The following is a 13,067-nucleotide window of genomic DNA, read 5'->3' as shown; positions in this document are numbered from 1 at the left end:
CCTGATGTTGCCATCATTGAGTTATCACAAAGTACCATGGCTAGGGAGCATATTAGTTATCACAGCAGGTTTATCACAGAATGACGAGTACAAGTGATTGCTGAGGCCCCACTGATGCTTTGTCCTAGCAGTCCAGATCACATCACATAGGGATAAGACAAGGCAATGCCCCCTGACAGAATACATGAAAGTTTAGTTGCCTGGGATTGGGTGCTGGCAATCTCATTCAATTTTGCAGTTAGATATGGAAAATATAAAAAAAACATTAAAAAAAACTGTGAATGTACCAGGCTCACTCAGCAGTGAAGAAAGCAAGAGAATCAGCACAGCTCTATAATCTTGAAGAAGTGCGACGGAAGCAACAATTTTAACACAGCCAAAACAAATCAAGGTACTCACTGGCAGATGCATAATAGACAAACACTCACTGAAACCAGATTTCACATCATTAAATTGTTCGCCATAGTTTATCAAGAAAACTGTAAGTGCAAAGGTCTGGTCAATTCAGCAATGTAGGCGCACGCTGTAAACGAGGGCATGTTACAGTTTTCTTCAGTTAAGCAAAAAAAGTACCTGCCCTATAGCAAGGGCAGCTAGGAGGGTTGTGGAAGTTGTCATCTAACAAGTGTGCTACTGTTCCAAAAGTTGGGAAAACAATAGGTTAGAGCACAAAAAGGCGAAAATGTATTAAAGAACATTTGGCACTGCCATTATTTAAGAAAGGGCAGGTATCTGTACATATTGTTTCCCTCCTGTTCCCACCCACTTGTCTGCTCCCTGGCACACATTAGCAGAATTTGGGAAGTGGACAACTTATACTAGTGAGGGGACATCAGCAAGGCGATACAGCAGCTAAATATCAGAGTCAGATGGTGATGGGCTGGCATGCATTATGGACATGTAATGAAGCAGAATACGGGGGTTGCAGGGGCAATGCTATAGGCGTTACATTGGCCCATACACAGGCAGAAGGGTACAGTGCCAGGAACCCGCAAATAGTGTGGGTTTTAAAAAGGTGGGTTGCATAAGTTTGCCATTCCATAAAATGTGTGCTGTGTCTCCATAAGGTGAAGAAAGAAGGGTTCAGAGCCCAAATACTGACAGTTACTAGAATACAGCCTGCATTTAAATTTGGAAGGAGCAGGTAAATTTCACACTGCTGGTGCGGCACACGGTTATCAGTTTGAACCCCCATATTTGGTAATAACTATGTAAGGGGATAAACAAGGCCTTAGTTAAGCCGAAATGTAAGGCACTATTGCACGCAGTTCATAATGGATTAAATCAGACATAACTATGGTTACGAAGAGCAGTAGTTTTGCATTCCCTATTGTGTTAGACTTCTTGCCGACGCAGTACTCCTATACAGGAGGAGGCCAGCTGGCAGACCTAAGGGTATGGCGTTGGCCACAAACAATAACTTGTTAACAAATATACTGTTGGCCTGGGAGGCAAACTCCAATATGTTCTCCAAAGTATTCTGAAATCAGTGACTGGGAGGTGATAGGTACATGAATGACCCAGCAACACCTAACAAGTAGGCCCTTATTGGCAAAGAGGGCACCTAGGGATTTAACCCTAAACTGTGGTTTAAGTAGAGAACAGTTGTTCTCAGTTCCGGGGAGGCCATCGAACATGCCTACGGATGGGTAAAAAAAGCTGTAGTTAAAAAAGAGAACAGTAGTTCCCAATTTAAGTGGAAGCCATCAAACTTGCCTACTGAAGGGTAAATAAGCCATGCACAAGCCCACCAAGGAGTAGGGCTTGGTTCAACTCAAATTCAAAATCAAATAAAATAAGAAGGGCTTGGTAAACAAAGCATGGTCTTAGTGCACACACCACAAGGGTTCCCCTGATATGGACGGGGAACACCTGCAGATGTACATGGGAATTGTCCAGCTAGAGGGACTGGTAATCTTTCAGAGGTAAATGGGAATTGTACAGCTAGAAGGACTGGTAACCGCATGTTGCAAGAGGTTATGGAGCCTGCCATGGTGGGGGTGCCCCGGATATGATGGCGGCCACATCCAGGGCTTTGGCGGAATTACAGGGCGATCTGAAGGCTGATTGGTACCAGGGGTACCCTTTCACGAGCACAATAGGGGTGCATTATGCCAAAATCCCAGGAGTCTTTATGGCAGGGCCCTCGTTGTGCTTCAGGCAGTTGTAAGCCTGAGCAAATGGGGGCTTGCCTGGAAACGCTACGCCCCTAAAAATGCCCGAGTAAAAGTGATGGACAATGGGTCCATGGTATGTAATGGGGATAACCCCCATATAAATGGTAGCACCAATCGGGTTGGCCACAGTGCAGTTTGGCTCATCAGGCGGCCGGGCAGCTTAGGTTAGTCACTGCTGCCTGTCCTTAATCGCCCATAAGTTAACCCACCAAGTTGGCATACTCCTTTTATGTAATAAACCTGCAGCAAATTGTTTTTCCAACAAAACTTGTGTGGACTGTTTATTTTACACAGCGTGACTTATATTGCTAAGCGGAGGGGTTGCCGATATCAGCACCATGAGGCTGCCCATGGCACATGCAGTGGGCCCTGTAAGAGGGCAGCCCCCTTAGGGCTGCATTAGGCACCTCCCCGCACCCTGTTGCCGGGACCCCCTACTCTAGGACTCCCTCCTACGTCCGGCGCATCTGTGGCATCTTTCCGGTGTGCAGTGGGCTGGGGCTAGGTACTTATACCTGCCCCCAACCACTGGCTACCCTCATTGTCCCCGCTGGACAAGCGGTCACCCTCCCATCCGCTTATCCTGCGTGTTGGCGGGTGGACTGGCTAATGAATTGAACATATTAATGTACACATATGGGTTGCAGGCGGAGTCACAGGGCGATCCGGAGGTTGACTGGCACAAGGGGTACCCTTTCAAGAGCACAATAGGGGTGCATTATGCCAAAATCCCAGGAGCCTTTACGGCAGGACCCTGGTTGAAAACAACGGTGCCCCGCTAGTTCAGGCGGTTGTAAGCCAGGGCAAATTGGTGCTTGCCTGGATACCCTCCGCCCCTAAAAAGGCGTGAGTAAAAGTGATGGACTAGAGGTCCATGGTATGTAAAGGGGAGAACTGCCCACATAAATGGTAGCACTGATTGGGATGGCCACGGTGCAGTTTGGCTCATTAGGCGGGCAGGGCAGCTTAGGTTAGTCACCGCTGCCTGCCCTAAGATCCCCTATATTGCAAGCCATAGATCTTATCGCAACAATTTCAGTGTCAATTATCAAGAACCCACCAGGAGTATCCGTTGTTAAAGGATCAACCACTTTTCTAATCTTATGTGAGTTCAAGACTACTCCTACTGAAGGTAATAATGCACCAAAAATATCTCTAACTTATTCCACTGCGCTAATTCCTCTTTTCCTCCGGGTTAGTTTCTGGTCATTGGTTCCATGATTGTCATCCACATTGTAGATTTTGGGGAAAACTATACCCATGTAACAACACCCATACCAATGTTGTGGTAATCTATAATAAGCATTTCTGCAACACACATAATAAACTCAAGAATAAACTGGATCAGATCCACCGCTTTTTTTTCTTAAGAGTTTTATATAGTGCGAACTTTACAGAGCACCAGTTGCATTACATGAGGACACATTCATTTTTTGTTAGGCACAGGGAGATTAAGTGATTTGCCCAGAATCACAGGATGTTCAGCGTCATTGCCGAGACTTGAACCCAGGTCCCCAGATTCAAGTTAGCCCGCCCTAGACGATAGGGCAACTCCTCTCCCCCTGTTAGTACACTACAAGAAATTCCATATATTGGTGGAAGGTGCTGATAAGGCACCCCTTCTGACACTGGCGGTAACTGCATAAACACATAATAATCTCTTGTGTCCATCGTATCCACATACTCGTAAAGAGGTTTTGTAAAAACATTTACTGAAAAATCATTAATAGACTTATCTTGATGTAAGCCATTCTATGTTAGTTTTTTAATATTAATCTCTGAATCTTCTTTAAAAAATGTCTTCTCTTCAGTTGATACAGTCACATAATTATTAGTAGAATTAACATTTTTAGGGTACATAAAATACGGTACAACTAACATTAGAATTAACCAGACAAACAATATTACAAGAACACTTCTAAAGCAAGCGCTGAAACACCTTCGCCTAAATAAACCTTGGTTTTGATTATCAGTCTCAGTTTTATCCATTTTAGGTTTAAATAAAAAATCTGTGTACCCAAAAAGTTTTTTTAGCAAAACAAGTTCTGTGTACTACACATTTTCTGAGCTTCTGAGCCTCAGGTCACGGCCTTATTTTCAAATCTCCTCTCAATTCTTTCTGCACCTCTTTTCTTATGCACAGTTCATTTAGGGTGGCTCATATGATGACTTGTCTTTGGAACAAAATTTGATGAACTTTTTTTCCCAATCGTTTGTTGCAGCAGCCAAATATGTCCATTCAGGGGCCGTGTACTTCTTGGTTGGGATTTGTGCTATTTTCATTCTGCATACTGTATTTTCTTCTCTTTCGGTATTGCTTTGTTCAGATTGGCTAGAAATTTCAATTATATTTTCTGTAAATTCATTCAAAGTATATTTCACACTTTTAATACCTCTAGGCCACTTATAATTTTTTCTTGTTCGTTTTTTAGGAACAGTGCCTACTTCATTTGAATCAAGGCTTTGTTTAGCTGATTCCCTTTTTTCATCTTTGTTTCTTTCAGTGACCAACTCTCTCTCAACATCAGCAAAGAAAGTGTTGCAATACCTGGTAGCTTGTGCCCACTTTACTTGATTCTCAGTATGTTCAGGTTCTCTTCTTTCTCTTTGTTCACCTTCTACTGACTGTGCTTTCAAGTGGACATGGGACTCGACGTTTATGACTTGTGAACATCCAGTTAGGCAAGCCACCACATTTAACTGCTGTTGTAGTCACAAGAATCATTTGAAATGGCCCACGCCAACAAAGTTCCAAACAAGACTTTCTCACATGCTTCTCTCCAGTGCTTTAATCATGTGCTGGATCTTGTTGAACTGTAGTTGCCACTTCTCCAACCTGCTGAGACACAGAACGCACTTCATCAGCCAATCCTTTGCAATAATCGAGCACTAAATTTTCGTTGTTATGTTCACAAGCTGATTTGCTGGGGCTGTTGGCTGTCTAATAGTCCTTCCCATCACTATTTTGTGTGGGGACAGTCCAGTTCTTCTGTCTGGAATACTTCTCAAACTTCTCAATACCAATGGTAATGCATCAGGCCATTTCAATGTTGTGGATGCACAAACTTTGGCCAGTCTTGACTTTATTGTGTCATTAACCTGCTCAACCACACCTGATGTCTCAGGTCGATAAGCACAATGCGATTTCTGCTCAATTTGTGATGCTGCACTAATCATCCGAATTATCTCATTGTTGAAGTGTATTTCTCTATCAGATTCTACCAAGACTGGAAATCCAAACCTTGGAATTTTAGCAACTGTTAAACTGTCATTATGTCATGTTGGATATGCCACGACCCAACGAGAAAACAGACACAATTACTAGTATATGTTTCAGACCATGGCAAAGAGGCATGTCAATAAAGTCGACCTGCTTATGTGTAAATGGACCTGCTGCTTTTCCAATTTGACCTAAATAGACAACTGTTTTCCTCCCTGCATTCTGTTGTTACACAATTATGCATCTTTGACAGAGACTTTCCGCAATGACTCTAAATTTGGATTAAACCATGTCTGTTCAAAAAGTCTAATCATAGCATCTCTACCCACGTTTGTAAGACCATTGTAAATGTGCCATTTGAGATAACACACTATCTGGCAAAATCAGTTTTCCATCAGTGTAAATCCAAACCTCATCGTCTGGCCTGCATGTACATCCTGCTTTAATCCACCCTTCTTTCTCTACATCACTAGCTGCATCTTGTAATTCTCTAAATTCTTCCCATGTTTCAATAGATGAGAACATAAACTTGCATTCTGCTTGATAAGATCGTTCTTTCAAATGTTACTCATTGTTTGTATGTGAATTTAGTGCACAAAATGCCACTGGACGGCTTGCTGTTACATGCATTTGCATTAGAACTGAAAGTGCACATCCGTCACATTCACTGCAGAATAATGCAAAATCCTTAAATCAGGAATTTCCAATACAGGTGCTCGGCATACACTGTCTCGTAATTAGAGAAATGCTTTCATGCATTCAACATCAAGAAGTATTGGATCTGACACGTCTTTATGCATCAGTCTTTGCAATGGCTTGGCTATTAGGGAAAAAACAATAATCCACTGCCTGCAATATCCAACCATTCCCAGAAACATTTGAATTTCCTTTTGTGTCTTTGGAGGATTCATTTGTATATTAGCATTGATCCGATCGTGAGACACTTTTCTCGTTCCTTTCTCAATTTTTTGACCCAAGTAAAGAATTTTTTTGTGATAGAATTGTAATTTTGCTGGTGACACTTTATGCCCACCTTCTCCCAAATGCTTCAGTACAGCAATCGTATCTGTCACACAAGCCTCTTTTCTCTTTGATGCAACTAATAGATCATCTACATATTTCACACAGACTGAATTTTCAGGCATTACCAGTGATTCCAAACATTTCTTCAACATCTGCCTGAAGATTGAGGGGCTCTCCGTATACCCTTGAAAAACTCGGCACCATGCCAAAACATGGTTTCCGAACCAAAAGGCAAACAAATATTTGCTATCTGGATGTAAAGGTATCAAGAAAAATGCTTGACATAGATCAATCACTGAAAACAATTCTGCTTCACAAGGAATTTGATGAAGAATCACAGCTGGATTTGGCACCATCAGAACACAAGATATTACTATTTGTTTAATTTTATGTAAATCCTGCACTATCCGGAATTTACGGTTAGGTTTTCAAATTCCCATGAGTGAATTGCATGGACTCCCTAAAATCTCTTTTAGGATACCTTGTTTAATCAGCATTTCAATCACAGGTGTTACTCCTGCAATTGTCTCAGGACTTATTTTGTAAGCTGGTGTTCTTGGAAATTCTACATTGTGTTTTACTATAATCTGATTTGAAGCTACTCCTTTCATCAATCCAATGTCTTTTCCTGACAAATCCCACACATCAGTCAACACTGTATCTCTCAACTCAACAGGCCAATCATTCACTGTAAACAGAGGATATAAATCATTCACCTCTGTTCCCTGCCTCGCCATTTAAAAGACGTCTTCATCTTTTGTATGAAATGCTATTCCATCTGGTGTACAATAGATGGGGGGATTCACCTTACACAACAAGTCCCTTCCAAATAGATTAACTGGACTTGTGTCACACACTCCAAATCGGTGTAAATCTTCAAAATGTCCCAGTTTGCACTTTCATTGTTTTAGTCACTGGGGTCTTAATCAATTTGTTTAAAACTCCTACAACTTGGATACTTTCTACCGAGAGGAGTAGGTTGGGAATTCCCACAGCTCTCACAGTGGAACGGGTAGCACCAGTATCTACAAGGAAAGTAATTGAATTTTCTTCTACCTCGCCATCCACATAAGGATCAGACTGATAAACCTCTAAGGATGCGCCAAGTACACAACCCTCCACCCCCGGCATTGTCATTGAGATGTATCTGAATCATTCGCTTCCCACTGGATCAAATATTGGGAAGACACCTGTACATTTGAACTCACTTGATCATTTGTATGGAAACCCACATTCGCACTGCATTTCTGTACTTGACCATTCACATTCTGATTTGGCATAGGAGCTTGAGGAATCTGCAAATGCTGTCCTCTGCTAACTGTCATTTGCTGATTCTGTTGATTCATCTGTACCTGATTCATTCCATCTACTCCTGCCTCACCTGTGTTTACCTGTAGACTTCTACATTTGTGATCCAATGCCCCAATTTTCCACACGCATGACAAGGAAACTTCTTTTTCAATTCATCTCTATTACCTCTACCTCTTCCTTATGGAATCAGTATCATTTGAGTCACAGTATTTCCATTTGACACTACACCTCTCATACCAGCAGTAGTCTGACCATTTCCTTGGAAAGCTTTAGTAACATCTGTATCAAAAATTCCTCTTTTCTTTGCCGCTTTCATCTGAGCTAACATTAATTTCTCCTTTAACTTACATATCATTTCAATGTCATCACCACTATACTCTGCATAAAGAAGAATTTCATCAATCATCTTACTTTGCAAACAAATTAAATGCTGCTGAGTCATAGCACAAATTTCTGGTCTTCATTAATACACAAATCTATGCACAAAATGTCCCATATCTTTCTCAGAAATGTTTCCAATTCCACTGTACTGTTTAGACACCTGAAGAAGTCTTTCGCAATAGGCATGTACTGATTCTTTCAACTCCTGAGTAGTCCTGTCTATCCCCACGAAATCTGTTTCTTTTGGCGAGATTTTCCTTTTCAAATAGGTGATAACCTGATTGTACTTTTTCATACCCTCTTCAGATGGTGCTCCTGTTTTTGGATCTCTTGTATATTCTTCTTTTGGCCAATCTATGGCAATTTTACAAGCCAACCCACAAGTCGGCTAATACTACAATATCAAACAAGTCATCCAAATTCCTCCACAAAACCTTCACAAACCTTTCTACTTGTTTGTACAATTCCACTGGTTTTTCTCTCAATCTCGGGGAATCATTTATATTCTGTCTTGACCAAGGGTCATGAACATACCCACCTCCTGGTACTTCTCTAATGGGATATATTGTTACATCAGCTATTTCAGCTCCTGTCTCCCCCACAGGATACAACGGCAAAGCCACTGAAGTCAATGTTGTGTCTGCCTTCTTTTCGCCCAATTTCCTTTCCATCGATCTAACTCACCCCATCGTTTTAGTGTGCTAGTTAATTCTTTCATTTGTAAATGCTTTACTGAAACATGTAAACTCTTGAAATCTTTGTCACTGAAATCTAATCTATATGGTTTTTGTAAGGCTTTAGACTTTTCTATTTCAACTTCATACGTTTGTATAATTTCAGCACACCTCTCATGTAGGTTTCTTGCTTTCCTTGCAATATATTTACGCATAAAAAGCAATTCTTCATCTTGATATTTTCCTAATCTATCTGGGCTGATTGTACCAAGAATAATGTTTTCAAAATCTGCTTTTAACCATCTACACCAGAAGTATTAATCTGCACACTACAACTACGTGCTATTTCTTTTATCCACTCATCTAATTATTCCAGAGAAGAACCTAATACATTCTAAATATCTTCTCTCATCTCACCATTTTACCCTTTTGATGTAGGTGTCACTCTATTTTCCTTCTGCAACAATCTCTTTGGATCTATTTATATACCTCGCTTTGGGGTTTCAACAAATCTTTATGAGATATTGATCAGTTGATTGGTTTCTCCTGTATCTGCACTCACATTTCTACCATTATCAATCAATCAATCCTTGATTAGTCTCATTTATTTTCCTATAGGCTGTCTGAACTCCATTCGTATTTCTATCTGGTATCGTTAGAGCATGTACTCGAGAAACTTTTTGTCCATCATTGTATAATGGAACAATCGGACCAATAGTCACTGGGACTGACAAAATATCTGGATTCATTGGTGTCATTATTCTTGACAATTCTTCTCTAACTACATTTTGATTCTGGCTTTTGCATACAGGAGTATTCTCCTGAGGCACTTCTACCTGAATTAAAGGAGCGCTTGGTAACAAAGTTGTCTCTGCTCTATCCAGTTCTTCTTGATAAGGTAGAGGCTTATTCATCAATAATTCCTTTACGAAATCATAATCTATGTCCTTAAATTTCTCAGTATTTTCAGTACTTCTAGATTTTTGATCCTCCACATTTTTCATTTTCTTCTTACATTTGTATCCATCTTTTGTCTCAGCTACCATAACTGGAAACATTTCCGCTCCATCTGCTATGTCTCTGTTTTCTTTTGGCCATCCCATTATTCTTCTGAATATCTACTCATAGTATTCTTATATATAGTCTGATACCTATCTCTTTCTCTCTTGTATGCCTCATGCTCCCATTCTTCATGAGCTTCATACTGCATAGGTCTAGGATTAGGTCTCAAATTATTCACTTGTTTCCTTAAATTCTATAAAACTTTGGTATTAAAAGTACAATTTTCAGGAAATGCTAAAATACCATCTTGCTCGGTGTATTTCATCAATTTTCTAACCAGGTACACGTATGATAACCCCTTTCTAATGACATATAACCAATGGGGGTTCCTTCAGGAGCTACAGGAGTTCATTCTCTAATGAGTATCGGCTCATCTTTACTGAATAAAGTTTTCAACAATTTTAGTAACTTCATGACTCATTTACACTAATATTAAACTATATAAGTAAATCTTCAAAGTTCTTCTTCCGTGCTATGTTTCTCTGCTACCAATCAAAAGTTATGACGCTGTTCAATCCCAGAGCGACTCACAACAACCAACCTATACCAGCGCGGCACTTTCTATGACTATTCTCATCAACTGACCAATACCAGTGCGGTACTCTGTAATGTCAGTTTAACTCCGGGTACTGACCCTTCCTTTACAAATCAGCGTCAGCATCTTTAAAAAACAGAACGACATAAAAACAGCTTGTTTGCTCCACTAAAAGAATAAATCAATAGAATTACATACTCTAACAATTCCTTTCACTTCTAGCAAAATCTCAACGAGCACAATTTTACCCACATTCAAGTGAAAACTCTCAGAACTTCCCCAGATGAGCTTTCTGAAGTGACCCAAATAATTCTCCACTATTCACACACCAAGATTCACTGTGCAAGTACCGACAATATGACCATTGCTCAGCCCTCCATCAACAGCAGACAACACACACTTACTTAGTGTATGCCACACTAAGACTACCCTTGGGCTTATCCCGGGATCTTAGGCCAACGATGGACTTGTTACTTCCATTAAGGTGAACGATGGACCACAACATAAATCAAAGTTAGGTTGTCAATAAATGTCTGTCCCTAAATTCTGTCTCTTCATTGCCTAGTATATATAGTCTAAACTAACCATCCAATGGCGCTACCAGAAACTGATCCAGCAAAAGTAGTGTAAATTTTATAAACATTCACTTTATCCCTAATTTAGCAATATTCTACATCTAAGACTTTGGTCCAATGAAAGTCAATATCCACTTTCATATATCAGGTTCTCCGATAGATCTTAGGTAAAGCTATTAAGGACTCAATATTAAGAGACAGATGATATTTCCCTCATGAGGAACTATAATGAAAGAAAAGCCTGTCCAACAATAGTAATCACAATATACATATGTTTAAAATAATGATACTCTGAAATACATATCAAGTTACTTTTATCTTATTAGTTCAAAATATGAATGGTCAATACACAAGTACATTGGAATTATAAATTCTTAATTAATCTGTTATTACAAGTAAATTCACAACAAGAAACACAGCTCATGACAATACACCAAACATTCAATAACAGGTGTGATGGGATAGGAAGAGAGACAAAAGAATAGATCATTGCAATATCAGTATGTAAATCTGATTTTTCATAAGAACCTAGATCAAAGAAAATACTTAATGCACAGCGTGCAAAAAACAGAAACAGCTAACCTTACAGCCGGAAAGGTATAACTTGAGCAACAACACCAGCTGCTGAAGTGCAAGATAATCAGGTTAGTTTTGCTCAGGAATTGCAAGCATAACAGCTAGCCAGAGTAGCATAGAGAGTACAGCTGCAGAGGCTTTTCTTCTCATAGGAACAGCTGCTGCCAAGTTCTTTTATCACCGTAATATTTATACCGCAAATGCTAAAACGTTTTGTCCCCCTAAAGCTTCAATTTCAAATTTCCACGCAATTCCACTGGTCAGGCTTAAGAGGCGATCATCGTCTCTGTCAGTTCATCCAGGTTTTCTCTGTTAAAGTTCTTTGTTAAAACTGAAAGTCAACATCACTCTCGGGAAGCACGAAAGAAATTATGATAACTTCATGTCCTCGCGCCCTCTTCCACCTCAGTTTGCAAAATTGTGGACACAATTATTTATAGAAAGCAATACTCTACCCGTAGGGAGGAAATTCTAGTGATATGCTAAGCACAACTGAACAAATAAATCAGCAATTTTGAAATAGTGAAGGACAAAATACATTCTTCTGTGGACTACATCAAGGAAAAGAAAATTATTCTAACGGGGTTCGAGGAATTCATAGAGACAACATAATTTGTCACTTTTCTGAGGAAATAAAACACACACATTAATATTTTGAGGAAAAGAAACACAAAGAAATAGAGTTAAAGATTCATTATCCTAAATAAATCCATAAGTATAATCTAACTTTAATAAGATTTGTTTTTCTCTAGTAAAGAGGATAGAATAAACATTTTACAAAACATTTTCTGTAAGCGTTCTATATTATTAACATTTCATATTTCTAAGTGCATGATTCTAAATATATATTTGGTTCAATTCTCTCTCCCATAACATGTAGGAACACTTCATAAAATTTTCCATTCTTTCAGCATGTTAAACGTTGCAGTTTCTATTTTCTCGCACATTTTCACGTTGTACCTTTGAATATTTTCATGCACATGAATGTTAAAAATATCACCATTAGTCATTGTTTTGTTAATAACAAAGTTGTGAGCAGATTTGGTCAAGCAAGTAAACCTTCTAACGAAGAGACAGGCCTGAGGGAGGGAACTTACTAGTTCTCAAGAGAGAGGCCTTTGCTGAGTGGAACACAGTAGACATTTCAGGATTGGGTGATGTGCTATGCCAGGTGTGATGGGATAGGAAGAGAGACAAAAGAATAGATCATTGCAATATCAGTATGCAAATCTGATTTTTCATAAGAACCTAGATCAAAGAAAATACTTAATGCACAGCGTGCAAAAAACAGAAACAGCTAACCTTACAGCCGGAAAGGTATAACTTGAGCAACAACACCAGCTGCTGAAGTGCAAGATAATCAGGTTAGTTTTGCTTAGGAATTGCAAGCATAACAGCTAGCCAGAGTAGCATAGAGAGTACAGCTGCAGAGGCTTTCTTCTCATAGGAACAGCTGCTGCCAAGTTCTTTTATCACAGTAATATTTATACCGCAAATGCTAAAACGTTTTGTCCCCCTAAAGCTTCAATTTCA

The sequence above is a fragment of the Lissotriton vulgaris genome, chromosome 3_1 (assembly GCF_964263255.1).
Source record: "Lissotriton vulgaris chromosome 3_1, aLisVul1.2, whole genome shotgun sequence".
Lineage (NCBI taxonomy): Eukaryota > Metazoa > Chordata > Amphibia > Caudata > Salamandridae > Lissotriton > Lissotriton vulgaris.
The sequence above is the reverse complement of the archived record's forward strand: the minus strand, read 5'-3'. Positions refer to the sequence as shown.